This window comes from Mus musculus, chromosome 2 (genome assembly GCF_000001635.26).
Source record: "Mus musculus strain C57BL/6J chromosome 2, GRCm38.p6 C57BL/6J".
In the NCBI taxonomy this organism is placed as follows: domain Eukaryota; kingdom Metazoa; phylum Chordata; class Mammalia; order Rodentia; family Muridae; genus Mus; species Mus musculus.
In genome coordinates, this window is record NC_000068.7 from 167,755,532 (window position 1) to 167,783,514 (window position 27,983).

Genomic DNA, 27,983 nt, shown 5'->3' on the forward strand with positions numbered 1-27,983 from the left:
GGCAGGTCCTCCTGCCTCTCCTCTTGCTCTTCTAGGACACAGGGTTTCCACAGAGCCCTCCGGGGCTTCGACTCTCTGAGCAGACTACAAGAGGCTGCAAGGCTCTGTGCCCGAGCTCTGCCCTCAGGCTCTTGACCTCACCCTCTCCTCACAACCACACTCACCTCACCCTTGACCCACCATGCTGCCCCAGGACCTTTGCACATGCTGGTCCCCCAGCTCTATCCAGGTCGCAGTTCACAGTGGCTCTCCTTTGACCAGCTAGCCCTTCTTGCCTCCTACCTAGAACCTTCTAGAAACTATCCTCTTGTTTATCCAGTGTCTCCTCCATCTCCCCATCTGGAATGTTACTGTGGCACAGGTCGGGGAGCTGGCTGTTTTGCTCACGGTTGCATACCCACCTCCCAGCACAGCCCCTGCTACCCTGTAAACACATGGGAATCAGGGACTGTATGCTTCTCCCTGAGCCAGTTCTGCATGTTGTCTGCCCACACCTCTACTGCTCACTCAGGCAAATTTTCCCCTCCCTTGCTTGGTGTGTATGTGCTATGGGACAAGTCGGTCTCCTCTTGTGCAATGTGTGTGCAGGGTCTCTGTGGTACCTGCCACCCTGGGAGTGGTGCTGGCCAATCACACAGAGTAACTGCTTTGTAAGGAGAGTGTGGATGGGGGTTGGAGCACAGGAGGTCTGTGTGTCGGCCCCCACCCTGGCCTGCCCACCTCCAACTCCAGGGTGGCAAACACCATCTACCCTGGTCAATGGGCAGTGGTCTGGTGCCTGCTGCCCTGAGTTGCACAGGGTGCTGTCCACCCAGGCCTGGAGGCTTTCATTCCTTGTATTTTCCTGACACCCGTAGCAACTTTGCCAGCTCAGCTATTGTGGCTGGGGTGGGCGATCATAGATTTCAGGCTGGACTGATAACCAGGCTCCAGGAAGCTGAGGGTGGGAGGGGTCTCTGCCCCCCCCCCCCCAGGTACTGTGCCTCGCCATGATCCTGACTGTAGATCAGTGGTTCTCAGCCTTCCTAACGCTGTGATCCTTTAACACATGTTGTGATCCTCATGTTGTGGTGACCTCCAGCCATGAAATTATTTCCATTGCTACTCCGTAACTGTAATTTTGCTACTGTAATGAATTATAATGTCAATATCTGATATGCAGGAGATCTGATATGTGATCCCTCTGAAAAGGTCAGACTTGATTCCCAGAGGGGTCAAGACCCACAGGTTGAGAGCCACTGCTCTAGGCTCTTCTGTCTTCTTCCGCCATCCCTGCCCATCGCCCTCCACTCTCCATGTGGGCGTCCTTCAAAACTATAGGCTGCTGCCCGTACACTGTTACAAAATACATCAAGTGTCCCCACGGCTCCCATGCCTCACCCACAGCTCGGCTCTGTCTAACTCCTACACACACACACACACACACACACACATCTTCTGGACATACAAACCCTGTCGTGAAACTGTTCAAGCTCACGCTGCCCAGGGCCTTTGCTCTGGCTGCTGCAGCCGCCCAGAACGCGCTTCTCTCAGATGCATTCTACCTTCTTTGGTCTCTGCGAGTGAAACTTTCCCTGAACCCCTTTGTATTTGTCTCCTGCCTCGGCACTCTGTGTTCTGTTCCCTGGTAGGTCCACCCACCCCAGGTGCTCGGTACCCCTGGGTACCCTCCCGATAGGTTTGGCGTCTCTGCCAGAGGTTAGGGTCTGCTTTGTTTGCTAATGAGTCCTGGCTCACACACAGTAAGCACTGGGCAAAGCTTTGTTAAGTGATCGGGTGACAGACTGGATGTATCGATGGCAGATGATGACTCTGGACTCTCACAGAGGTTGGACATGAGGCCACACAGCTGTCTGAGGAGGAGGAGGAGCCAGTTTCATCAGGACTGGCACTGACATCTTGGGAACGACTTCAGGACAAAGGCACGGAGGAGAGCCAGATCTGACTCTGAGTCCCAGGGTCCCCCAGAACCCCCAACCACAGCCCCAGGCTGGCAGGGCTTGGCTTGGCCCTCCCCCGAGCCCAGGCACCCCCCAGGGTTGGTGCGTTCTATTTTGAGCCTCTGGTCTGAGTACTTTGTGTTCCATCAGGCGGCGTGGCCAGTGCTGAGCCTGGGTGTGGCTGTCACCCTATCTGGGGCCCAAGGGCCAGAACCTATGGCTGCTGAGTCTTTGGTCTCAGCTGGCTCACGACCCAGCTCTCTGTCCAGCTGACCCCATCCAAGCCCTGGCTGGTGCCTTCCAGGAGTGGTGTCAGGTCACCTACCTGGTGACCATTATTCCTCTTCCCCCACTTGATTCCTGACTGTGTGACCGTTGGCTGCCCACCTCACCTCTCTGAGTTGCTCTGTCTTTGTTTGGGGACAGTAGGAGCCCCATCTCCTGAGATTGTGCAGACAGTGTGATAAGTTTGAGCAGCCCCGGACCCAGTGACAAGTTCAGGAGAAACCTGGTAAAGAGAATACCCCAGACGCAGCAGGCTGAGGTTTATGCATTATCATGGCTTCCAAGGATGATGGTGTAAAGGATTTTCTATACCTCATGTCTCTTCTGCCACCCGTCCTGTCTGTGCCAGTGGCTGATGGCCACGCCTCCTGCTCCTTTGTGTCTCCCCTGCTTGTTGGCTGCCTGGTCTTTCATTGCCTCTGCTTCCAAGCGATGTCCTCTGAGCTTACTACAGTGCCTGGCACACAGTAGGCTCAAAAAGAATAAATGAATGGCTCCTAGGGGAAATGAGCCTTGTGACAGCCCAGGAGAGGGTGGCTCAGGTGCGCTTTTAGTTGGTGTCAAGCTTCTCGCAGCTACACAGGTTAACATCCCTGTTATATCCAGAAAGGGATATCACCTTTCTAATGTCACACAGCATCAGAGCAGGTCCAGCTAGCCAGGGATGTGGATGAGAGCAGAAGAGACACACTATGTTCATTTACAGAGAGGGGGGCTTAGTGGTAACTGTGGTCTGCTAGGGGCTGGGGGCTACGCTATCCAGTTCTTCCAGAAGAGTGGGGCTGGAGGACAGAGTTAGGCTCTGATCCCTCTGGGGCCCCTTGGTCTCCAGCTTGGTCCCCAGCACAGTCTCCGTTTCCCTTCCTGAGTGATTGTTCTGAGGCACAGGGACTAGGTACAGACCTGGGTGGGGGCTGAGGGTGGGCTTGTGGGGTCCCCCTTTGGGGTTTGACAAAGAATCTGATAGACCATGAAGCCCACGACCCTGCCTCAGCCTCCACGTCCCAGGAACAGCCTGAGCCCAGCACAGCTTAGTGATTAAGACCCAATTTCAAGACCTAGGTTTAAATTGTAGGTTTGCTACATTCCCACCCTCGGGACCGTGGGTATTTGACCTCTGAGTGAAGGAGTGGCTTCGGGAGTGTGTGTGTGTGTGCACGTTCACGCGTGTGTGCACGCACGTATGCAATTGAGCCAAAGAGAACCTCCCTAGCCTCCTCCTCACCCCCCCCCCCCCGCCTGGGGCCTCTGATTGGCTGTTGGCCTTTCCCAGTGGCTCCAGGACCCATCAGTGCTGCTGTCTTGGAAACAGCAGCTTTGACCCCAGAGGCCCTGTGCTGCTGTTCAAGACCCCTGAGCCTTCTCAATGTCTTCTGCTGCTGGGTGGCCCCTGGGATGGGGTGTGGCTACCCCCAGGCTCTGCAGAAGAGGGCTGCTGTGCTGTTTGCTTTACAGATGCCCAGTTCTTGCCTCCGCCAGGGTGGTCGGCAGGAGCTATGAGCTTAGGCTGATCTCTCAACCGCCATGTCTCCCTCTACGTCAATGGCCCCCATTCTCACTTGTCTCAGATCTGATGGCTTGTCAGTCTGGACCTTTCAGATTCTTCCACAATTTGTCTGTGTCCTTCCCCCGACTCCCAAGTTTCATCTGGTCTGGCTTGGCCTTCACTAACCCTGCTCCTTGGTGGTCACCAGTCACCACCAACCCTTCAGTGGTCTCCTTGCTGCTCTGCATGAACCTCAGGGCCTTTGCACCGTCTGTCCTTGCTAGAGGCCCACGTCCTCAGTGTGTTCACAGGGTGCTTCCCTCTTTCTAGGGTCTCAGTCAATGCCACTTCTTAACCCTTTCTATCCGGTGTTCCCTGCTACCGACTCTCACCGTCACGCCAAGTTTTCCTCTGAGGGTGCGGGAGTCCCAGAGGAACTGCAAAAAGTATGCAAAAGTCTGAAGTGTCACAGGAACAACATGTGGATGCAGTGGGCTGGGGAGAGCGGGCTTGGGGCTTCTGGGAGTGACCTCAGGAAGCTGTGTCTCTCTTGACCCAGGAATCTACAACAGCTGTAGGAGGCTGCCTAAGTGGACCCAAAGACTGAGAAGTCACTTCTATGCCAGGAACAAGGAGAAGTGTGTGTGTGTGTGTGTGTGTGTGTGTGTGTGTGTGTGTGTGTGTGTGTGTGTGTTCTAGCAGTCACTCACACTTCAGTTTGAATGAACTTTCCAGATTTTTGGTCACCTGGTGACTTGGTGACTTCTAGATCTTGTAGGTCCTGGGAGACAGAGAGAAGGCAGGGCAGAGCTTAGGGTGGGGCCAGGCTCTTTTAGCCCAGCCTTTGCCCTGGCCTGGTTTCCTACAGGGCTCAGGATTGCACAATCATGCCACCCACGGCTGTGACCCAGGCGGGTGACACACTCTCAGGGAGCCACCCCTAGACCATGCATCCTGGTTCTATGTGCAGGGCCCCAGTCAGCATGAACACACCCCTGTGTAGCCTGACATTTCCTGGCTGTGTGACTCTGGGCAAGTCACTTCCCCTCTCTGAGCCTGGAGTTCCTCTTCTGGTACTGAAGATAGTCTCCCTGCTGGATGTGGGAGATGTCTTTTCTTCTGCCACTTAGGCAGTATGGCCGTTCTTCAACAATGCGGACACACTCCACCTCAGGACCTTTGCACGAACTCTTTTGTCTGCCTGGAAGCCCTTTCCCCAAAGGATTAGCCCCTGCACCCTGGCCTGCACTCCTTTCTTGTTCTGTGTATCTCCATAGCGCTAACCTCTGCTGCAGGCTCCGTGGCTTTGCTTACATGCCCATGTCCCCAGGACCAGCTCCATTTTGGTTCCTCTTGCTCACTGTTGAGTCCCCTGCCCTCTTGAAAGACTCAGCACAAGAAAGTCACCAATAAGAGCTGGAGACTGAATGAGGGATGAATGGAAGGCACTTGGCTCCGCACTGGCCCAGGGAAGCTCTCATCCCAGTGCTGTGTGGTGGGGGAGCTTTCCACGGCCCCCTCCCAGCATCCCCTGAGTCCAGCCTCTTCCAAGCTAACCCTCCCCGGCCGCTGCCTCTCCCAGCTCCTGCTGCCCCCACAGTGTGGTCCTGGGTCAGGACGACCTCTGGGGCATCCAGGCTGAGGGCAGCTCTCAGCTCCAGGACCAAGGCTAAGGCTTCTGGGAACAGGGAGCCAAGCTTCAGGGCTGCCTGCCCAGGGCTACCAGTTCCTGGTGCTTTCTAACACATAATAGGAGCGGCCCCATTACTGCCAGATGGGGACAGCAGATCTTCACTGGGCAGCCGGGCCTTGTCTCAGGCCTGGCCTCTGGGGCTCCTTTGCTGTTTATGACACTGTCCTGCTCTTGATGCTGGCTTTCTGGAGCCTGTGCAGGCTTCGGTGACAGGTGCCATCGTGGCTGTCTGATGACTTGAGCTCATCACCCCACACTCCTTGTCTCAATTTTCTTTCTTGGAAGGACAAGGCCAGTCCTGCAGGTTTTGAGGTCCCCAGCCCGCTCTGGGCCTGGTTCCCTCACTGTGGTGGCTGGGTCCTCAGCTCCCCATGGCTCTCAGAGCCCCTCAGTGGTAGCTGCCCTGTAGCCCTCCCTCCGGGTCTCCTCCGCCTGCTGGCCTCACTCACTTCTCGAGAACCAGCTTGTTTTTTTGTTTTCTGTTTTTACTGCTTCATAAGTGAGTCACAGGCCTGATTTGATTTAATTTCGTCGTAATTGTTATCTTTTCGACCTTGTTTTTTTCCACTCGGTTACTCACGAGACCACAAAAACCTAAACAGGACGGGGCCTTCCCTGACCCGAGGCCCAGGCTCAGGGTCAGCAGCTCCTGGGGACAGGGTGGGCTTCTGGGGGGCGGCTCTGGCTGTTGCCTCGCTCTTGGGGAAGCTATCTGGATCTCCAGGCTGCTGCCAGCGTCCTCCTCAGTGAGGTTTACCAGGAGAGCCAACTGGAAAACACCTCAGGCCCAAGAGACGAGGTGACACCACGGTTGAGGCGGGGAGCTGGGGACAGACGCCTCTGGGGGCGGCACCCTGAGCCGGCATGCCGCCCAGATTTTTCCATGTATTAAGAGGAACCAGAAGTCTGAGGTCATGTGTGAAAACTCCTGATTTTTCAATGCTGGCCAGCAAATCAAATTAAAAACAAACAAACACAACTCCAGTGTGTGCCTCTATGTGGCCTCCTTGGCCATTTCTGGCTTAGAAGTTTCTAGAAGAGTTAGCCTTGTCACTCTCTTGCCCTCTCAGTCACCACTCCAGAGCATCAGGGTGTCTCCTGAACCCACAGCCACCCATGTGCCTGGTCACCAGGGTGAGGGGTTGCCTCCCGCAGCCTCTGACCTCTGGGGTGATACCAGCCTTGACCAATGCCCCTAGCACCAGGCCAGTTATGGCTCCTCCTGTTCTCTCTTTCTTTGTGTGTGTGTTCTGACTGAGAGAATTTTCCATGAGATAATGTAGATTCTTTGTTATCTAAAAGCCAGGGTATTTTGACTCTGTGTGTACGTCTGTGTTTGTGTGTGTGTCTGACTCTCCCCTCTTTCTCTCTCTCTCTCTGCATGTGTGTGTTTGTGTGTCTGCTGTGTTCTCTCTCTCCGTGTGTGTGTGTGTGTGTGTGTGTGTGTGTGTGTGTGTGTATGAGATGTCTCAAAAATGGGGCAGGAAATCCTTCAGTCATAAACTGAAGATTCAAGGCTAGCCCTGCTGGGGTGGGGGCAGAGTGAAGGAATCCCATGAACTGCAAAAGAAGAGATTTTCAGGGGTGAAGGGAGCCCAAGGGCCACTTCTGGGGGCCTGGTGCAGCCCCCTTGTCTCCATTTCAGTATCTCTGCAGCAGGGTTATGACGTGGACACCCAGGCCTCACATCCTGCCCTAGGCCTCCTGCTCTCTGCTGCTCAGTGGGTCCTGGGGACTGCAGATGGCTCCCTGTGGGTGGAGGGAACCATAGGCTCCTAGTGCACAGAACCTGGCCTGGATTCCAGATGTTCAGGAAGCCCAGGAGGTCGTCACATCTCACATTCCTCTATCCTTCTCCCTATCTCCAGGATCTCATGTAGCCCAGGCTAGCCTCAAACTTATTGGGTAGCTGAGGATGACCTTGAACTCCTGACCCTCCTGCCTCTGTATCTCAGTTGTTGGGGTGATAGGTATGTGCCGTCACAACGGGTTCTGCGGTTCTGGGGTCAAACCCAGGGCCTTGTGAACACTCTACCGGCTGAGCTACAACCCACCCTCAAACCTGTGGCTTCGTTTTCATTTGAAAAGTCTAGTGCTGTGTGAGTGTGTGTGCGTGTGTGCACGCACACACACCATAGCACATGTGTGGAGGTCAAAGAACAGTTTGTGGGACTCAATTATTTCCTGCCACCATGTGATGTTCAGGGATTCAATTCAGATTGTCAGACTCAGCGACAAGCACACTTACCCACTGCGCCATTTTGCCAGCCTCAGACAGATTCTTATGTCCCGAGTAAGTAGCTCTGGCTTGAAGACTGAGAGTCTGAGACCCTTCTCTGGCCGCTCACTCCTCTCCTGAGAAGGCCTTTTGCAGAGGGTGGGAAGCCTGGGCTCCAGTCTGGGTTGGGGTCAAGCGTGTGGTGGGAGTGGGGTTTGAACTCAGCTGAGAGCCGTTAGAGTCTTCTAGGGGCTTGGGGAGCAGGGTGGGCACGGCCTAGCCTGGTGTCCAGGTGGGTGTTGAGGGGGAGGCAGGGAAAGGGCAGTGGGGCTAATGGACAAGCAGAAAAAGGCCAGGCTAGACCCAGAGCAAAGCCGGGAGCACATCTCCACAGCCCTGCACTGTTAGTGGACCTGCTTCCCAAATGCCTGGCTGCCATTGCTGGCGTGTTTACCACAGACTCGGGGTCTTGTCTGTCTGGCAGCAAATGTTCTCGAAGGCAGATTGCCCACAGACGACACAAACATTTTCACAAATCCCGGGTGGGACATCGTGTGTCAAACTGTGAAGGTTGAGTGGATTAAATAGCAATTTAGCGATTTCAACTTTTTAGGCTTCATTAAGGATTTTAGAGGTAGTAATTGTTCCTTCACCTTAAAACTCACAGAGCCGTCTCCTCCACAGCTACGGAAACTCAAGGTGACATGTGAAATAGCTGTGTGTAATGGCAGTGACAGAAAGAGGGAGAGTTCTGCCTGGCGGTGGCTGGGGCACTTGCTTTCTGTGGGAGCATCTGGGTGGGCTTCCTGGAGGAGGAAGCTCGGGATGTGTGGAATACAGACCAGTCAGAGGTGCTGGTTCCAGGCTGAGCTGTTGCACATGGCAGGCAATGTCGGCTCCTGAGGCTGAAGACAAGGCCCACATGGGCCTGGCCAGGCTGTGGAGCAGGGTGCATGGATGGCAGATGGTGACCAGACATGTTTAAGCAGAGAAGGGGACATGGTGTCCACCATGCATTGAGGGGACTTGGTTGGGAGGAGGATGCCACAGCCGTGGCTGCTGCTGGTTGCACACCGGAGCCTGCAGGAGCAGGCATGGCTGACCACGCTTCTTATTGCGGTCCATTGTGGGCTCTTTGACCCCATCCAGCAGGTCCATCTTAGGTCAAATATGAGTGCAGGGCCTTCAGAAGACCTGGTCCCACAGGGAAGGCTCAGGGAGGGGGCCAGCTCACTCCCTCTTCTTGTCTGTTGCACAATAGGATACAGAGAATAGAGACATCAAGCCACCATATCCAGGATTACACAGCCAGGAACTGCACACATCAGGATTTGAACTCTGACCCCACCTAGGCTGGGTCTCCATGATGTGAACGCTATACCCATTCCATTTATTGGGTGGTAAACTGAGGCTGTGGAAAGCGGAGACACTGGTGTGGGGGTCACAGAGCAGGCACAGGGAAGCAAAGCTTTGACTGTCCAAACCCGTTAGCTCTGGAGCCTGCTCTGTCCCCAAATAGAGCAACGGTTTCTCTTTCTCAGATTGTCACCTGAGAATGGGGTCAAAAATGGTGCCTATCTGGTGTCACTGACCTCTACTGGGGCTTTTAAGCACAGTGCCCGGCACTTAGTAGGTATCTTAAACAGATGGAGGCCATGAAGGTGGCTGCACATTGAAGCCACACGTTCACAGAGGCCGTAGACAGTAGGTGCCGAGCTACTGTTACTGTGGAAGGACACCCCTGGACCCAATCCTGTTTCCTTCACAAATTGCCTTCCCCCCAGTTTCCCCAACTCCAACAAACTGCCCTGAGAAGGTTGGTTAGGAATGGGGGTGAGGCTGGGGGAGGGCAGTGTGGGGCCTGAACTCAGCATGGTGAGACCAGAATTCCAGGTCTGAGCCCTGGCCCCGCTGTGCGACCTCTGGCTAGGGCCTTGCCTTCTCCGATCAGGCCTTGCTTTCCCTTCTCATCTGTCGTGCCTGGACCAGGCTGGCCTGGGAGGTGCCAGCTTCAAGCAGGGCCAGGGGCTGCTGCTCTGTCCCCTTGGCCGCCAGCCCCCGCCTCCAGCCTCCAGAGCTCCAGGCTGTACAGAGGAGGCAGCCAATCTGTTTACTGAACCGGCTGACCCCTTCCGGGAACACGGCCCAAGCTTCCCAGAACTCGGGTATTAATGACCCGGAGCCACATGACGGAGCATGACACAGCATTTTTGGGTGCAAGGCAGAGCCCAGAGGGGCGCGTGGGGGCTGTGGCCCAGCCTCGAGCCTGGCCAGAGGGTGAGTCACCCTGGCCTGCTGCAGCTCCCTCCCTGGCCACTTGTGCCCTCCCCCAGACCGCACGTCCCACCTTGGCCAGGGCCACCCAGGACCCCTCAGCCTTTGCCTTACTGAGAGAGCCGAGGCTGTGGGTGCCCGGAGCTGCCCTCTTGGGACCTCAGAAGGGGCTGCACACGAGGCCCTGGCCTCCCTCCAGAGAAGCTGGCTTAGCCTTTCAGAAAAGGGACAGATGTATTCCTGTTTGACAGATGACAAAACTGAGGCTCGTGGAGAAGGCACAAGTCCTGAATGTGGGCCAGGACTGGATTCACGTCAGAAAAGATCCTTTCACAGTGGGGACGGAGAGGATTGAGGCATGAGCCCGAACCCAGAAAGCCCCCAGCTCAGGCCTGCTTTCTGTAGGCTGCACAGCTGGGCACGTAGACACATGCACTGTGCCTCAGTTTCCCCTGTGGAGGCGCTTGGCTTCCTGATCTCAGGAATACCTGAGGACAGGTGACAATCTAGCCGAAAGCATCCCACCCAAACAATTACCAGTGTCTTGAGGCCCAGGTCTTGGAAGCCAGGCTGGGGTCAGCATAGGCCTCACCCCCTGGGCATCCTGGGTCACCCTGGGGCAAGGTGGAGGCGGTGGTTTTTATAAGGCTGGGAACCAGACAGGTGTGGGGTGCAGAGGGGTGCCTGCTGGCAGGAGGGGGCCAGGCCGGGGTACACGGGACTGGAGGTGTTCTTTGATTCTCTTCACTTTATTAGCAGCCATTGCTTGAGCACCTTCTGTATACAGGTCTCTCTGTTGTTGGGTGGGTTGGATGGCTACAGTGGGGGAGGGGAACACATGGATGGCAGAATATTTTGGCTCTGGGCTAGGACCATGGTAGACACGGCAGAGGATGACAAGCTGTGGGGGAGGTCTCCTGAAGTGACTTCCATGGACAGTGAGTGGGGCGGCTTCCCAGCAGGAGCCTGTGTGCATAGCCAGTGTGAAGGCTCTGGGAGAGGCAGGGGACTGGAGTAATTGGGAAAGACAAGGGAGGATGCTGGTGGCTAGAGGGAGGGATGGTGACAGTGTCCAGGGCCCAGCGCACAGTGAGTGGCCACCACACAAGCTCCTGCGTACTCGGAAGACAGCAGGACTCATCTTCTCTGTCTCCCAGGGCCAGGACATGCCACCCTCAAGGCCAGAGACAGGTAGGGAAGAGAGACCCAGCAGGGATACTCGTTCAGGAGTCCACCGAGAATTAGAAGGTCAGAGGTGGCCAGGGCGATGGCCCAGCATGGTGGACAGGCCTTCTGTAGCCAGAAGCTGTGGCTGTGGACAGCACGGACAGTTGTCACCAAGGACCCCTGCTGTGAGACAGCAAGCCTGGAGGTGTCCCCGGAAGAGGAGAGGCAGATACAGAGGCCCTAAAGGGGACAGGCAAGAGTTCTCCACTGCTCCAGAGCTGGAAGAACACAGAGGGGCCGGGCAGGGTCTCAGTTCCCAGGCTGGAGTCTGGGGCAGACCTACACCTCAGGCCCAGGTTAGAGATCAGGTTCCCTACATGTATAAAGGTGTCATCTGGTACAGGCACCTGTCCACCCTTGTTGGGCATAGCTGGAGTCACAGCACATTTGGAGATGGGCAGGAGGGTGGAGGGGCAGGAGCTGTCACATGGGTGCATCTTGGTTCTGTGACAGCAGCGGTGCTGTGTGTCTCCTGTAAGTCACCTCACCTCTCTGAGCCTTAGATCTTCATTAGTGAGTGTACTCGATTCATTGTTTCGTTCATTCACCCTTCCCTCGGTATTTAAATTTTTATATGTATTTATGTGTGTGCACGCGCAGGCGCCTTTGTATCCCACAGTACGTGTGTGGGGGAGGTCAGAGGGCAACTTGCAGGGGTTGAGTCATTCACCTTCTAGGTCCCAGGAATTGAACTCAGGTTGTCAGGGTTGGGGGCAGATGACAACTTTATACACCAAGCCATCTCGTCAGCCCTCACTCAGTTGTTTTTTTTTTTTTTTTTTTTAGCACTTATTATATGCCAGGCATTGGGCTGGGATGGGGCATGCAGCGAGGACACACTCCCTGCCTGTGTGAGCTGACTCGGGGCATGGTGTGCAGTGGTTAGGGCTGTGGACTCTGGGGCCAGAGAACCTGGACCTGTTCCTGCTTCAGCAGTTATCAGCTGTGTGACGTCTGACCAGTTGCTTCACCTTCCTGAGTTTTCTCTGTAACGCGAGTTAATTACGTTATTCACTTTGTAGGGCTACAAATGAGTTTACGTAAGAAGCATGAGCCTGACACACAGTAGGTACTCATCTGTGTCCAAATGGAGAGAGAGGGAAGATAAACAGAACACAGGTGAGCGAGCGTCCCACAGTGGGAGGGGACAGGAGCCAGCTTGGAAGACCAAGTGGGCACACAGTAAGTCCTCAATAAATGGCTGTCTTTCTTGGCCTGCCTTTTATCCAACTTGGAAGGTGAGGCCTGAGATTTGGGATCTGCAGAAGATAGGAAGTCAGGCCTGGCTTATCCAGAAACGTAGGGCAGAACCCTGGGGCCACCCCCCTCACACACACACTGCACCCGCAACACTCCCTGAACCCCAACTGCATCACCTTCACAGCCTGGGTGGCTAGGGCGAGCCGGGGCCTGCCTGGCAGGTCCCCATAATGGCACTCATTACACAGGTGTCTGGCAGTGCAGTGAGGAGACTTGGGCCCCAGGGTCCGCGTTCTCATGGCACCTGGCCAGCCACCGCGGGCCCTTCCTCATCCTTCATGGGCCTGTGTCCAGGAAGGGCAGCAGGCGGGGGAACGGGGCTGGCGGGGGGCCAGCTGGCAGTCCACAGAAGGAGGGAAAATTGAGAAGCTTGGGTGCCAAAGGCTGGCGAGGGGAGGTGGGAGGGGGTGCAGGTGCGCAGGGATGGTGATCCAGGCAGGCGGAGGTGAGAGGTCACCACGCTGCTGCCGCCGCCGCCGCTGCCACCACCACTCTGAGTCCAGCATAGTCCAGTTAGCCCACTTATGGGGTGCCCACCGGTGGCTCTGGTGGCTCTACTGTTCTGGCTGAGTCTGAAGCCCTGGTTTCTGCAGTTAACCAGTGGTGACAGCCGGTTACTGACCCTGCATCAAAGCACCACACGGGCGCCAGGCGGTGGTGGCACATGCCTTTAATCCCAGCACTCGGGAGGCAGAGGCAGGCGGATTTCTGAGTTCGAGGCCAGCCTGGTCTACAGAGTAAGTTCCAGGACAACCAGGGCTACACAGAGAAACCCTGTCTCAGAAAAATAAAACAAAACAAAAAACAAACAACAAAACAAAACAAAAAAGCATCACACGGTATTTTATAAATATGCACATGTTCAGTGTAAACTAAAAAATATATATTTAAGAGGCTGGAGAGATGTCTCTGTGGTTAAGAGCACTGGCTGCCCTTTTGGAGGATTTGGGTTCAATTCCCAGCACCCACATGATAACTCCAGTCCTAGGGCACCTGACACCCTCTTCTGGCCTCCTTGGGTACCAGGTACCAGGGTGTACAGGCACACAGGCAGGCAAAACACCGACACACATTAAATAAAAATAAATAAATCTCAAAAAATTGAAATACATGTATTTAAAAAGATCTCCAGAGTCATGTGATGTTGACGCATGCCTTTAAGTCGGCACTCAGGAGGCAGAGGCAGGAGAATCTCTGAGTTGGAGGCCAGCCTGAGGCAAGCGGCTCTTTATTGGTTTGAGATCTCCTTGGTCTACAGAGTGAGTTCCAGAACAGCTAGAGCTACACAGAGAAACCCTGACTCAAAAAACAAAACCTACCCAGATGTAGACCCCAACAGGACCGTGACAGGGATGGAGAAATGAAGCAGGGTTGTAGGCGCTACAGGGTGGGGCCAAGGGTCTCACCGAGGAGCAGCTGTGGCCAGAACAGGTGAACAGAGCTCCGGGCAGGAGGCACAGTCAGTGCAAAGGCCCTGGGGCAGGCCACAGCCTGGCTGATGGAGGAGTGCCGAGGCAGAGGAGCAAGAGGAGAGATTGAGGCACACAGGACCAGGGCAGGACGGGGAGGTTGTTCCCAGTACCGTAGGGGGGGTCTGCATGCTGGGCACACAGAGGGGGCTCCAGCGGTGAGGCGGGTGGGAGAGGCCAGAGAGGAGCACTAGTGTGGGAAGAGCTGGCTGTCAGAGGCGCTGATGGAACCGTGGGCTGTTCAATTTGTGTTTGAGCCTATTAGCCTGAGTTCAAACCCCTGGATCCCAGAGCCTGTTATTAAGCTGGCTGCACCCTGGGGCGCCTGCCTTTATCCCCAGACAGGGCCCAGCCCGCCTGCCCCCAGGTCGACCTTGGCCCCCCAGATGGGAATTGATGGGCGGGACAGGGCACCCCGGGCCTGCCGCAGCTCTGCCAAGCACCTCGCAGGGCTGAGAGAGTCGGGGAGGGCTGGGAACAGCCTGTCTTCAAGAGTGGGGAGACACAGCCTGGAGAAGGGCTGGCAACCCCACGGCCCAGAGGCTGGGAGGCCCAGAGGCGGGGAGGCCCAGTCGGAACTTCTGGTTTCCGTGTTGTCCAGTTGGTGAGGTTCCTGTTCGGGCCCACGGACCGCCCAACAAAGAGGTTGATGAATTTCTCCCACATTAGGGGCGTGAGAGAAGGCTCAGCTCAGGGCCCTTGGTTAGTCCACAGGAGTGAATGCAGAAACTCGGGGGTGGGGGTGGGGCGGGGACCGTTCTCTCCTGGTTCCACGATTCCACAGGGTTTGGGTCCAATCCTTCTCTTTCAAGTCTCAGTTTCTCCAGTCATAACCAGTTAAAGCTGGGGTGGAACGATGAGAGTGGCCAGTTCAAGGGACGGCTTAGGAGGTTGAAACCCTGGTTTTGCATCTGCCCTTGGTCTCGAGCACTCTGGAGCTCAGTCCTCAGGCCCACAAACCTCAACCCTGACCCCTTAGGACTCCAGGGCACCAACACTGGCTGGTTCTCTGCTGGGACCATGGCCTCTCTCTGTGCTGTCCTCCTGCCTCAGGGTCTTTGTGGACAGTGTGACTGCTGTATGCCAGGCCACCAACCTCCTGCAGCTTAAATGGCCCTATGAGCACATGCTCCGGCGAGATCTGTGTCACAGAGGAGCCTTTCTCCCAAAGCCACACTGTGACTCAGAGTTGTGAGGATTTGAACTTAGGCCACGGGAACCAGAGCAGGTTCTTTTCTTCTTTCTTTGAGTCACTCATTTTCAACTTAACAGCTGCCTCCTCCGGGAAGGCCTCCCTGACTACCTACCCCAGGGTCTCACCCTGAGTCACAGTTTACCCCCCTTTCTCTTTAGCAACCTTATGGACGTTTAGCAGACACAGTTCCAGAACATAATCCAGGGTGCACCATGGTGAGTCGCACCCTTTATGAGCACTCCTGAGCGCACCAGTTCCATCGGGCTTCAGGTATATATATCCTCTACCCCAAAGTCGGGCTGTATCCTTCCGTTCCACTTTCCCAATATTGCCATGGAGGGGGTTTATTTCTCTGGAACTTTCTATAGGTGGAGCCTCGGTGTCGTTCTTGTTGGCATGGCGATGCTAACTCATCTGCATGCTACGACCTTAGTCTTTTACACAACACTTCTCCTCCCACCAGGCTGTAAGCTGGGCCCAGAGCTTGCTCCTGTGTTTCTGTGTCCTCACACCTGGTACAGGGCTGGGCACACAGGAAGTGCCTAATAAATACTGAGCAGAGAAAGAAGGGTTGTGCCCCTGGGAGGTTCAGCCACAGTCACAGGGCAGAAGAGATCCAGGCTATGTGAGGACCACTGTCCTCAAGCCTTGGAGGGCAGGTGGCATGGCTGAGGGCATCCCGAGGCGTCCCTGTCGTGTCCTGGGTCCACGTGTCTCAGGTGTGGGCTGAGGAGTCTGGTTGCCCTGTCTTCGCCTGTGGGCAACTAGCCAGAGGTCCTAGAAGTGACACCCGTGCCGCTGAGGAAGCTTCAGGTGGGTGGGAGGCGGCAGCTCAGTCTCCCAAGGCCTCCCAAACCAGTCGGACTCCTCGAGACTCCCTGGGGCGCTGGGAGCCGAGTAAAGAGCCAGGAGTGGGGGGGGGGGCGGGCGGTAGCATCAGTTAATTAGTGCGAATTATCGGGAAATTCCAGTTCATGCTGCATCAAGCTGGGCAGGAATGGGAGGGAGGCATTAATCGGGCTTCCAGGTCCCCAGCAACTGATGGAGGCTCTGTGCCCCAGGGCCTCTGCTTCCCTTCAGCCAGGGGTCAGCCACAGCTTCTACGTGTGGCCAGAGCGTCCCTTATGCGTCTCCACACTCTCCTTGTAGGTCTGCATCATGGGATCCCAAGGCCCACTTCTCAGAGGCAAAAGCAGGGGCTGGGACTTGGGGAGTTGGCTGAGGTCACATTGGAACCCCCGGAAGCAGAACTGAAAGGGCAGGGTGATTAGAGGGCATGACATTTTCAGGGAGAGCCACATTCATTGACACTCATTAATTGAGCACCTACTGCATGCTATGCATGGCTCGGCTCTGCAGACAAGGGCTGGCCTGGACAGTTTGTTTTGTTTGGAGAACTGGGGCAGCTGGGAAAGGGTTCCACAGCCCACTGGGTTTGGAGACTGCACAGTCCCAGGGTGCAGAACTCATTCCTCAAAGTTACTCCATGGAGGGACCCCAAGGGATCACCCTCACCACATTCCAGCACCAAACTGTGATGTCCTTTGTCCTCACCTTGGTGTGAACTCCTTGTTCTGGTCCCAACACTGGCACTTTGCAAGGGCGGGGTGCAGTGACTCATCTCTTGGTTCAGGTACAGGGAGGACTCAGATGAGGAAGGAGGAAAGATGATAGACAGACACAAGGTCCTATGGGTGATTATGGAGGGTCCTCAGGTGGATGGGTGGTGCAGCTATTTATGGATGGATAAAGCAAGAGATGAACTGAGGGAACAAGTAGGGGAGAGGATATCAGAGGAACATTGAATGGATGGATAGACAGATGGACGGACAGACAGACAGACAGACAACCAGGTGGATCGATTAATGGGAGGATGGTGGATGGATGGAGGATGGATGGAAGCTGGACAGACAAACAGATGAATGGATGGACAAACGTGGATGGATGGGTGGGTGGGTGGACAGACAGACGGATGGATGGATGAATGGATGGGTAGATGGGTGGATGGATGAGTGGATGATGGGTGGATAGGTAGATGGACAGATGGGTGGATGGATGGATGGGTGGATGGGTAGGTAGATGGGTGGATAGATGGACAGACAGATGGATGAACAGATGGGTGGATGGGTGGGTAAAAGGGTGGATGGCTGGGTGAATAATGGGTGGCCAGTGCATGGGATGGTGAGGAGGTTTGAGACCTGTGGATCAATAGATGGACAGATGAGTGTGCAGTTGGGAAAACTGGTGAATAACCTGGCAAAGGAGCAAAAGACATGAAGGGATGAGTGAGCATGCAAGCAAGTGCTGGGTGGCTGGGTGGGTGAAGGATGAATGGATGGGTGGGTGGGTGAACGGCAGATAGATGAATTCATGGGAGATGGCTGGCTCCACGGTTAAGAGAACAGAGAGATGGGTGGGCCAGAACATGAGCAGATGCATGCAGCACAGAGGGTTATGCTGAGGTCAGTGTGACAAGAAGGGCTCTGAGTTCCTCTTTGACACAGCAGTATGTTGACATTTGGTGTTTTGAAGTTAGGAAAAGTTGAGTTGTCACTCTAGAAAATTGCGTGTATGTGCACAGATGCGTGAGCGCACACACAGACACAGACACACACACACCAGACTCATGGGGTGGAGATCATAAGACCTGGAGCAGCTGGGAAGTGGTGGCACACGCCTTTAATCCCAGCACTTGGGAGGCAGAAGCAGGAGGATTTCTGAGTTCAAGGCCAGCCTGGTCTACAGCGTGAGTTCCAGGACAGCCAGGGCTACACAGAGAACCCTGTCTCGAAAAATCAAAAACAAACAAACAAAAAACCAACCAAACAAAACAAACAAACCTGGAGCCCTGCAGGGGTTTGAGTGACTTCTTTTAGCTCCTTGAGCCTCTTTCAGGGGTCACAGGCTTGGGACTACAGGAGGCTAAGTGGGCTGATCTCCCGAGGGTCCACAGCTTCTCTGTTCTTTGCTTAGTCTTTTTGTCCCTTGCTTGCAGGCCTGGGAGACCCTGTACAGGTCTGTATAGCTGGGAGTAGACAGACTTTGTTAGTCCCGTTTGTAGCCATTGCTGCTGGGAGCGGCTGAGGGCCAGGGTGGGTGTGGGGGTCCCCAGAGCAAACCTAGGCTTATGGAGATCACGGGACTTCTCACGAAGGTTGGAGCTCCGGCTTAGGCTCCCTACACACAAACCTCGTTCCAGGGTTTGGGTCTAGGAGAGTGTTCAGCTCCCAGGGAAGCCAAAGGAAAGTTCAGCTTGTGACCCTGCCGTCCAGACTGCTGTGCAAAGTTGGATCTGAGGACAGGGTTCTGAGGCAGGGGAACCAACAAACGGCAACACAGATCTCTTTAGGAGGGCTGGTGAGAGCGGACACTAGGCTCTGAGAGGCAGATGGAGTCCAGGGACACGGAGAACAAGGGACCCACGTGGATTAGAGGTGTGGAGGTTGGGACAGGAAGAGACAAGGTCAGGCAGGCTTGTGACCTAGAGTGAGGTCTGGTATAAGGTTGACTCCAACAGCCCTGAAGGTCCCTAGGTCCTTAATATCCCTAAAATACAGTGTTCTCTTCTGAAACATGATCACACGGTAGGGCAGATTCAATGTGGCACCAGGAAAGCCAGGGACAGGGACACTTGGGCCGGTGGGAGTCACCTTACTCCTGTACTGCAGAGACACAGGGGCCTGTCCACTCACTCACACACATCTGTATCCCATGTGGGGAAGAATAACTCAGTCCCTGCCCAAGGCCCTTCCAACCCACCCAGCTGGAGTCTTCCCCAGGGAGGGGCCCTGTGGTCTGTAGAGGGGACCAGGTACAGCATCCATCTAGTATCTCTCAAACCTGCAGGCCCTGGGCTCTGACCTTGGGCCTGGCTGAGGCACAGAGTCTGCCTTGGGTGGGCTTGCCACATCCGCTCCTGCAGAAAGCCTTTCAGGAATAGAGTTAGCATTCAGAAACCTGCAGATGTTTTGGAAACTGGAAGCTCCCCTTGGAAGGTTAGAACAGCCAGTTCTGGGCCTTGTTCCCAGGGGGCCATCCTTGGTTGTAGCTAAGTGTACTTAAGACAGGGTCTGGGCCCCACTCTCCACCCATCCCTCTCATCTCCCCAATGCAGATGTCAAGGAGGGATGACTGGACCTCTTGAACCCTGGCCTGGTCTTGGCTGGGGCTTTGGATCCCTGAGCCTGTCTCTTGTCCCTCTGTCACCTACAGGACCTGAATGTGCTTCTGTGCCCAGACTTTATCGTAGCTCTGCCCCACAGGGCCTGGGGCTGAGCCTGGGGTGGTGGGGATGGTGGTGGGCTGAGATTTAGCCAGAGCCTTGGGGCCCAGTGGGAGGCAGATCCACATCTGCTAGCAAGACGTGTCAGCCAGGCCTGTCACACTGTGGAGGCTCATCCCTGAGGTATGTGGGAGCTGGGAGGTGCCGCGGGGTGGGCGGGTGATGCTGTGGGGCGGAGCCAGCTGAGCTGCTGGGCGGCAAGGCTGCGTGCAGGTCCCAGGGACCCCAGCAATGATCCCTAACCTGCGAGTGGACCAAAGGGGTGGGGCTGGGGGAGGCAGAGGGCGGCAGGGTCTGCTCAGAGAGGCCTCAAACTCACACCTTAAGAGGGTGTATCATTTCAAGCAGTGTCATAAGGGAAGGCCTGGGCATGCACAGCTCCTGGATGCCTCCCTTAGTCACATGGTGCCTAGATCCCAGAGGCACCACCTGTCCCCGATGTGGATGTGCTGGGTCACTCTGGGCATGTGGCTGCTCTGTCAGAGACCGGAAGGATGGCCATTGACGACTGGCCAAGTCCTGGCCACCGCTACTCTGAGGGGAAAAGTCCACGCATGAGGAAACACTTACTGATCACTTCCTGCACGTCAGGAGGCAGACACGGCTCTGGGGACCCTGTGTCCACAGCGCTTGCGCTTCTGAGGAGGAGGCAGGAGAACAGGAAGTACCTCAAGCACACCACATGCCACATTCTACTTCTGTGAGTGTGCATGAGTGCGCGCGCACGCGCGCACACACACACACACACACAAACACACACACACACACACACACTCATGCATGTTTCCTCAGGCACGACCAACTTTCTGGGTTTGAGACACTTTCAAGACACTTTCTCACCAAGTTGGCCAGCAATACCCAGAGATCTTCCTCAGCACGGGGGTTATGTAATCGCACAGCCACACGCACTGCCACAAGTACTGTTGTGCTCCACTCTTTACATGGGTTCTGAGTACCAAACTCAGGTCCTCTTGCTTGTGTGGCAAGCACCATCTACACACACACACACACACACACACACACACACACACACACACACTGCATGAACGCACAGGCGGGTAAAATATCCATAAACAAAAAATAAAAATAAATCTGGAAAAAAACATTTTAAAGGACTAAAGGGAAAATATTAAAAGAAAAAATTCTGAAGGGAAACGGAGGGTCTCGTCAGGAAAATGGAGAGTCTCCTCAGCCCTCAGCAGGAACAGTGTGGGGAGGGGGGATTTGGCTCTCTACAATTTTCATGGTTCCCAGCACCTTGTGACTGTGTCCAAACTCAGGTTCCTGTTCCGTTCCCAGCTTCTCTCACCTCAACCCAGCTAAATGATATTCTTCTCCCATGATTCCCTTTGCTGCCCGGCCCCGCTGCCCACCCGTCCCCACTGCCAGGAGCATCCTTCTATGCCCTCACCCACCCCCCCACCCCCCAGCCCTTTCTGTTCTTGCTCAATTCAGCTGTGCTTGAACTAGGCCTTAGAGAAGTAAGTGGACCCGGGGAGGGCCCAGCTCAGCTCTCTCCTCTTGGCCCCTGGCCTCTGCAGCCAGGGGAAGGGCTGAGGTGGAGGCCAGAGGCCGCTCACGTGGGCTGTGTGACTTCAGGCATCACCTGAGCCTTTTCTGGTCCCTGGCTTCTCTGTTCTTTTGCTTCTGTTGGTCTGGCGACAATGTCTCGGGAGAGATGTGTCCGTGGCTCTTCACCCAGTTGTGCCAGGCCAGCTCGAGGCGGCTTTGAGCGGACGCCAGTGAACGCCAGCCTGGGTCTTGAAGCCGTCCTTCCCAAGCTGACTTTTCAGCTCTGAGCTCTCTTGTCCGCGCGCAATCAAGGCAACTTACTCAACCACTCTGGGCGAGTTTCCTCCCATGTGAAAGTGCCTACCCCTTGGGGCACTGTGTAAACCACACTTGGTGTGCCCAGCAAGTGGGCAGAACAGCACCTGCTGTTAGAAACAGTGTGGCCGACCTGCTGTGTGGCGGACTGTCCTGGGTTGGCCTGAACCTCTGTGAGGTCTGGTCGTGGCAATGGGTTGAAAGTATGAAGTTGTTGAAAACTAACCACTGGCCTGGAGCAGGGCCCACAGGTGGGATTTTTGTTCTCCTTAAGCTTTTAAATACAGAATTTACTTAAGTCAAAGTCACTGAGCCAAGTCGGATCCACCCGCAGCGACGGGGATCCTGCCCCATCCTCTCCGCAGACAAATACCACTGGTTTTAATCCTATTTAACAAACTAATGAGATGTGAAAGAAAGTTGTGGGCTTGGGGACATGGACATCAACCCAAGGGCAGTGGAGACTTACATCCTAATCAGATGCTATGGAAGATAGGGATTGTAGGCAAGCCTTGCTCCAGGACCCTCAGCCTCTTCTAAAGTGAATGGGCTAGCTCTTATCTGTCTGTGCAACTCTAGTGTTAACTTTGGATAGAACCCATCCCTGCTGTTATTTATTAAGTGCCTCCTGTATGCAAACTCATGCTCATCTGCCCCCACCCCCTTCCTCCATCCTCTCCTCCCTCCATCCCAGCAGGGACTCACCACACTTCCCAAGGGAGGACAGTACTGGGGCTTTGCCCACAGAGGAGGAAGTGGGGGTTGGGTCGGCTGCTGACGCAGCTGTGACGTCAGAGCCGGCCACAGGCGGCGGCCAGCCCGCGCTGCTGGTACCCCGTGTGCCTGCTGGCCGTGGGCCCCCCGGCTCCCACCCCTTAACCCCTTCCCGGCTTCCCTTTCCCAGACGGCCATCCCCCAGCTGGCCTGGCCCACAAGATTCCCAGATTTCACAACCCGGGCTGGCGCTGACTCACGTACAGTAAGTTCGGGGAGAGAAACTCCCGGCTGCCTGGCGTCCCGTCCTGGGACAAGCCGGCCGCCAAGCCTGCTCTCCTCACAGACACTGCGTGGCTGGGATCTTCCCGCAGGGCTACTGCCCCACAGGGGAGCATGAACTGTGCCAGAATTCAAGGGGCCATCCATGAGATCCTGGTGGCCACGTGCTCAGCCGTGGCCTGCGGCCAGATTGCTGGTGGCCTGGAGTCATCCCCAACTCTAAGGCTAAGCTGTGGTGTCCTTACTGGGAAAGGGGGTTGGTTGGTCACAAGACCAGCATCCTGGGTCGTGGCAGGGACTGGGCGTGATGATTGCGAGCGAAGCAGAGCACAGGAAGTGGGGGTAAATATTATTGTTGTGACGTCACCTAATGACTCCAGAGCCCTGGAGAGGCCGTCCCACCTGGGGTACCATCTTCCAGGACAACAGGCCTCAGGAAGTGAGCCACTTTAACTTAGTTCGCCCTGTCTCCATTTAATCCGTGCGCACTAATTGAACATCACGGTGTTCCACAAGCACACGACTGGGTTCCAGAGACAGCAGTGCGTGAAGAAGGAAGCGTTACAGTTGATTATGGAGAAAGTGTGGGGGGGGCAGGCTCACTCCGTAGCCTAGGTTTGCCTCCCACTCAGGACCCTTAGCCTCCGTCTCTCCAGGGCAGGGACTCCAGGTGTGCACCCCCATACCTGGGCAGCAGAAGCAGGAAGCTTGAGAGCATATTTGTGATTGGCTGGCTCTGTTTGGCTGGCAGACAACACAGGTGGATGATGGGAGCTGAGGGTCCTGGGAGATCTAGATTGAGAGAGGAAGCCAGCGTATGCCTGAGGACAGGACCCAGGCAGTGAGACCCTGGCCTGCTGGAGGCACCTCTGAGACATCTAGCAGGGACGAGGGTGGCAGGCACCCAAGCCTCAGCCTGCCTTGCTGGGAGTGGATGACACCTGACCAGGGAGGGCCCTGCTTTTTCCCACTGACCTGGTGCCCACAGAGACAGTGGCGCTCGCTCCGTTCCATCTCCAAAGCCAGGGTGCTCAAGGACTTTGGGTCAAGGAGTGTAGGGGATCCTGGGGTTCATGACAGCTTTCCCAGCCTTCTGGGAGTCAGAGCATTTAGAGTTTGATTTATCACTGAGTTTAAGGGTGCCCTACTGCGGGATGGGCACAGCGCAGCTTTCTGGAGGAACAGGAGAGGCAGGGCCTCTGGCTTTGCTGTCTGTCTCCAACCCAGGGAGAGATGAAACACTGGAGCAAAGGGGACCGGGTGTGCTGCCCACGAGCATGAGCGCCGTGAGGAGGCCCGTGAGTAGGGACGTGCGGAGCCACAGGGGAGGGTATGCTCAGCCTGGCTGAGGCCTCACAAGGGGACAGCACAAGGCTTAATCAGCGTCCCTGAAAATGTTTTGTGTGTTTGTTTTTTTATATCAAGGTATATGTATTTGTGTAATTAGGATATGTGAATTGTGTGGGAGTGTGTGCCTGCCGTGGAACATGTGTGAAGGTTAAAGGTCAACTTATTCAGGCTGTTTCTTTCTTGCCACGTGGGTTTCAGGGATGAAATTGGGGTTAGTTGTCCTTGGTGGCAGGATACTTTACCCATTGCACCTTCTTACTGTGTGTGTGTGCATGTTGGTGTATAAGAGTGTGTGTCTGTGTCTATGTGTATGTATGTCTGTGTGTCTGTGAACATGTGTGTTTGTGTCTGTGTCTCTCTGAATATGTTTGTGTATCTATGTCTCTGTGTATGTGTGTGTGAGTGTGAGTGTGTATGTTTGTGTATCTGTGTGTGTGTGTCTGTGTCTCTCTGTGTATGTTTGTGTATCTGTGTCTCTGTGTATGTGTCTGTGTTTGTCTGTGTATGTTTGTGTGTCTGTGTGTGAGTGAGTGTGTGTCTGTGTCTCTGCATATGTTTGCTTGTCTGTGTGAGTGTGTCTCTGTGTATGTGTCTGTGAGTGTGGGTTTGTGTCTCTGTGTGTGTGTTTGTGAGTGTGTGTCTGTGAGTGTGTGTGTCTGTGTGTCTATGTAGGGGGTATGTAATGCTCACGAGTGTGCTATGCAGTTTTGCGTGGGTACATAAACATATGAGTATTCCTGTGGAGGTCACAGGTCACCCTCTGGTGTCTTCCTAGATCCCCCTTCACCTCTTTTTTTGGGGTACCTTTGGGATGCTGTCTCTTACTGGCCTGGAGCTCACCAACTAGGCAAGGCTGCCTGGTGGGCTAGCCTCATGCATTCACTGCTTGCACTTCTCTAACACTGGAGTTAGACCATCATGCCTGGATTTAATGTGTGTGCTGGGGACTCAACTCGGGTCCTCGGGTGCATGGGAAGCACTTTGCTGATGGAGCCATCACCTCAAGCCTCCTGAGAACACTTGAAAAACATTTATTTATTCCCACAAGAAGCCATTGGTGCCCCCTTTAGCCATGATTTCAAGGTACCCATGAGGTGGCTATGGACTTGCGTCTCACTACAGCTTAATGCAGCAGAAGCCTGGAGAAGCAGTGGGGTCACATGGTGTCTACCGATACAAGTGGGACGGCTGGCAATGGGAGGTGTAGAGGCCCCAGCTGAGGAAGAACACACCTTGGGTATCTTGGCTGAACACAGAGCTAGAACTCAAACCTTGTTTTGTTCTGGGGTCTCGGGGCTGCTGGGAGGCCCAAGCTGGAAGGCTCTCTAGGAGAGAGCTGGCCTGGGGTTGAACCAGACCCTGACACCCCCTCCAGCCTGGGTAATTATCTGAAGTGTGGGCAGCTCCCACTTCCTGCCCCTTTCATCCCAGCTCCGGGGCTGCAGGCAGCAATTAACCTCCCCAGCGCCCCTCTGAAGTAGGTTCTGGAGGCAGACATGTTATTAAACCCATTTTTACAGCTAGGTAAACTGAGGCAAAGACCACTGCAGCTGGAGCCTGCGGTTCCCCGTGACTCAGCAGCTGTATTTGCTCCTGCTTTTCTGTCTCTCGCTCTCGGGGCTGTAGCCAGGTGCACCCCATCCCAGGCCAGGCCTGAAACAGGAGTCCTGACCTCCTGCTCTCACACAGATGGGGCTCCCAGTTGTTGAACGTCACCGGAATTTGACTCTGCTGTGTAACCCTAGACAAGTCCATTCTCCAGGTAACAGGAAAATGTCTGCTGTTTACTTTGTAGCTTTATCCTGGGCACGAAGCACACTTCTCTGTGTGATAGAAGCACACATCTATCTATCTTTGCACTGGCAAAACACCATCCTCAGAGTTCAACCAACATCGGAGCTTCCTAACCTCAGGGCCTTTGCACATGCAGAGCGACCTGCTGGGACGTCCCCCTGGTAGTGGCTCATCATTCTTGACCCCAGAGCCGCCTCACCTCAGTTTAGAGAGAGCCTTGACCACACCCCTCACACACTTTAGGTGTCTCACCGCTTAATTTCCTTGTGCTCTTTTCTGATCACACATCTGTTTGATCCACAGTGAGTCCCTGAGCTCGGCTAGCACACAGTAGGAGCTCAGGAAATTGTGGTTTTCTTCTTTCTTTGCTGACTCTGAGGTCAGCTGGGAGCCATTTTGAATGTCTCTGGTCCCCTGCTCCCTCTTGGGAATGAAGCATGGACTGGGGCCCGTGAGTTTCAGTCAGCTGCTCTGAGGTCCCAGTCCAGGTTCTGAATGTCCCCAGACTGGAGGTGGACAGTGGTAGTGAGAGGCCACCGGCCACCCTGGGTGCAGGGCTCTGTGCCTTACAGCTCACCTGTGGGCAGAGCCTTACCACCAGCCACTGGCTCCCTTGATATGTCTGTCAGCACCCTTGGGGGAAAGAATTTGGAGAGGGGAGAAAGAAGGAGAAAAGCAAGCAGGGTGTGAGGGGACTCGTCCCACACCTGTGTAAACAATGTCACCTTACACCCCGTCAAGCACCCTCGCCTTCCGTGCCCGGTCCTGGGCTTGTTTTCCTTGGCACAGGTACCCACAGAGTGGAATTCGGCCGAAGGGACCCAATTGTCATCTTCTAAGCGTGTTCCCAGGCCAGGGACCGCCAGGGCTCTGACTGACACCCTACTCCTGCCCTCAGAAGTTCCAGAACGTTCCTGGGACTTGGGAGCCTCCAGCTCTGGCAGCTGTCCCGGAACACTGGAATGTTGGGACTCAAAGCTCCTTCCTGCCCGCCTTCCGGGAGGCACTTGAGGTTGGGACAGGGAAGTGAGGCCTGAGGTCAGAGGGTATGGTAGCCAGAGCAAGGGTCCCCAACAGTGCCATTCATCCCTTTCTTCCCCGGGGACCTCCTGTGCCCATTCCAGCTCTGAGGTACCAGGGCCCGCTGCAGCTCTTGGTTCAAGGATGATGGAGTGACAAAGTCTGTCCGGGTCTCTCATGCTGGCAGTCTTTGGAGGATATGCAGTTTCTCCTTGAGCTCCAGAGTGACCATACACAAGGCCAACACAAAGACAAAGCCCCACCCCCGCCCTAGAAATGAACCACGATTGACTGGCGTCTAAACTGCTGGATGCAGCCCCACCTGAAGTCTTGCCCTGGGATGCTCCATCTCCACGGGCAACCGGCTTGCCTCTTGGGGTCTGGTTTTGTATCATTTGCACACAGAAAGCTCTGACTGACTGGGAGGAGGGAAGGGAAGAGATCCCGGATAGAGAGAGCTGTAGGCGCAGAGACGGGAAGGGATTCATAGCACAAGGCTCCCGGGGAAGGGTATGCGCATTTGCCACAGGTTTGTGGTGGGAGGAATGTATTCTGAGGAGAGGACAACCCACCAGACAGCTTGGAGTGGTGAGAAGCAGACTGAACACCAGATTGAGCCCCACCAACACTATCTCGTGTGCCAGGCTGCTGGTGTGTTCCTGGAGGCCCACACAGAACGAATTCTATGGTGCGCAGCGAGAGTACGAGCCAGTGGAGTGGCCCAGCTGCTCTGCTTCCTTGGTCCTGGAGAAGCTTGATCCAGTGCCTCAAATCATCACCTTGCAGGCCCCTCCGTGACCAAGAGGGAATCGGCCAGCTCCAGCTGGTGGTGCGTACCCCATACAGTGCGGTCTCTGGCCTGCAGCACTCACAGAAGACATTTCTGCACTTAGATGTTCACAGTCTCGGAACAGAAGATGCCCCGCCCCCGCCCCGCCCCGCCCCGCCCCCGCCCGTGCCAGTGCTGGAGTATCTGGGCCTCTTCACAGATGTCAGAGCCTGTGTTCCCCCGACCCCCAGCTGTTTCTTTGCTAGTAGGACGCTTCTGAGATGCCCACAGAATCCGGTGTATCAGTATAATATTCTTTTTTATTGCTTCATAGCATCCCACGAAAGGGAGGGACGGAGGCTTAGGGAATACTCAGACCATTTCCAGTTTTTAGCAGTTAGGAAACACGGGAAACCCATGCGGATGAGGGTCTGCGTGAACAGTTTTCTTTGTCTTGTGTCAGTGACCAGTTTTTCATAGTAATTTGCACTGTGAATCCATACCATCGCCAGGGGCCCAGTGTCTGTCGCTTTGCATCTTTATCAAGACTATAGCGCCAGGGTTTTGCTGCTGCTAATTTTAATTTTAGCCATCGGAATTGTATATAATGTGTGTAATGAGACATCACTACAATGTTAATTGAGTTGACTGATGAATATCTTTCAACACATTAACGTTTCTAGCTACAAGAATTATTGGGCTAGTGAGATGACTCAGCAGGTAAAGAGATTGCTGCCAAGCCTGGCGACTTGAGTTCGAGCCCCTGGACCCATGTGGTGGAAAGTCTAACCCACTTCACAAAGTTATTCTCTGACCTCCAGACTCCAGGGCCCATGGTACACACGCCCCTCCACCCATAATAAAATGTCCAATGAGAAGAAAATGACTGTCTTTTATC

General features: G+C 55.0%; 2 long non-coding RNA genes across 12 annotated transcripts; one reads left to right on the forward strand and one right to left on the reverse strand.

Annotated features, from left to right (window-relative positions):
* Positions 1-13,576: 13,576 nt before the first annotated feature.
* Positions 13,577-22,396, reverse strand: Gm32287. Of its 11 annotated transcripts, XR_003954117.1 has the most exons (7): positions 22,135-22,396; positions 19,900-19,967; positions 18,909-18,974; positions 18,167-18,528; positions 17,888-18,072; positions 16,602-16,779; positions 13,577-16,297 (listed from the first exon to the last, which is right to left on the reverse strand). It is a non-coding gene; the product is annotated as a predicted gene, 32287 (long non-coding RNA). The 11 variants fall into 11 exon arrangements; XR_003954115.1 differs by having other exon boundaries at positions 17,888-18,528; positions 22,135-22,181; XR_001783581.2 differs by having other exon boundaries at positions 17,888-18,528; positions 18,909-19,967; positions 22,135-22,181.
* Gm14321 (predicted gene 14321) lies at positions 21,960-27,968 on the forward strand. Its single transcript, NR_166468.1, has 2 exons — positions 21,960-22,135; positions 26,961-27,968. It is a non-coding gene; the product is annotated as a predicted gene 14321 (long non-coding RNA).
* Positions 27,969-27,983: the final 15 nt, after the last annotated feature.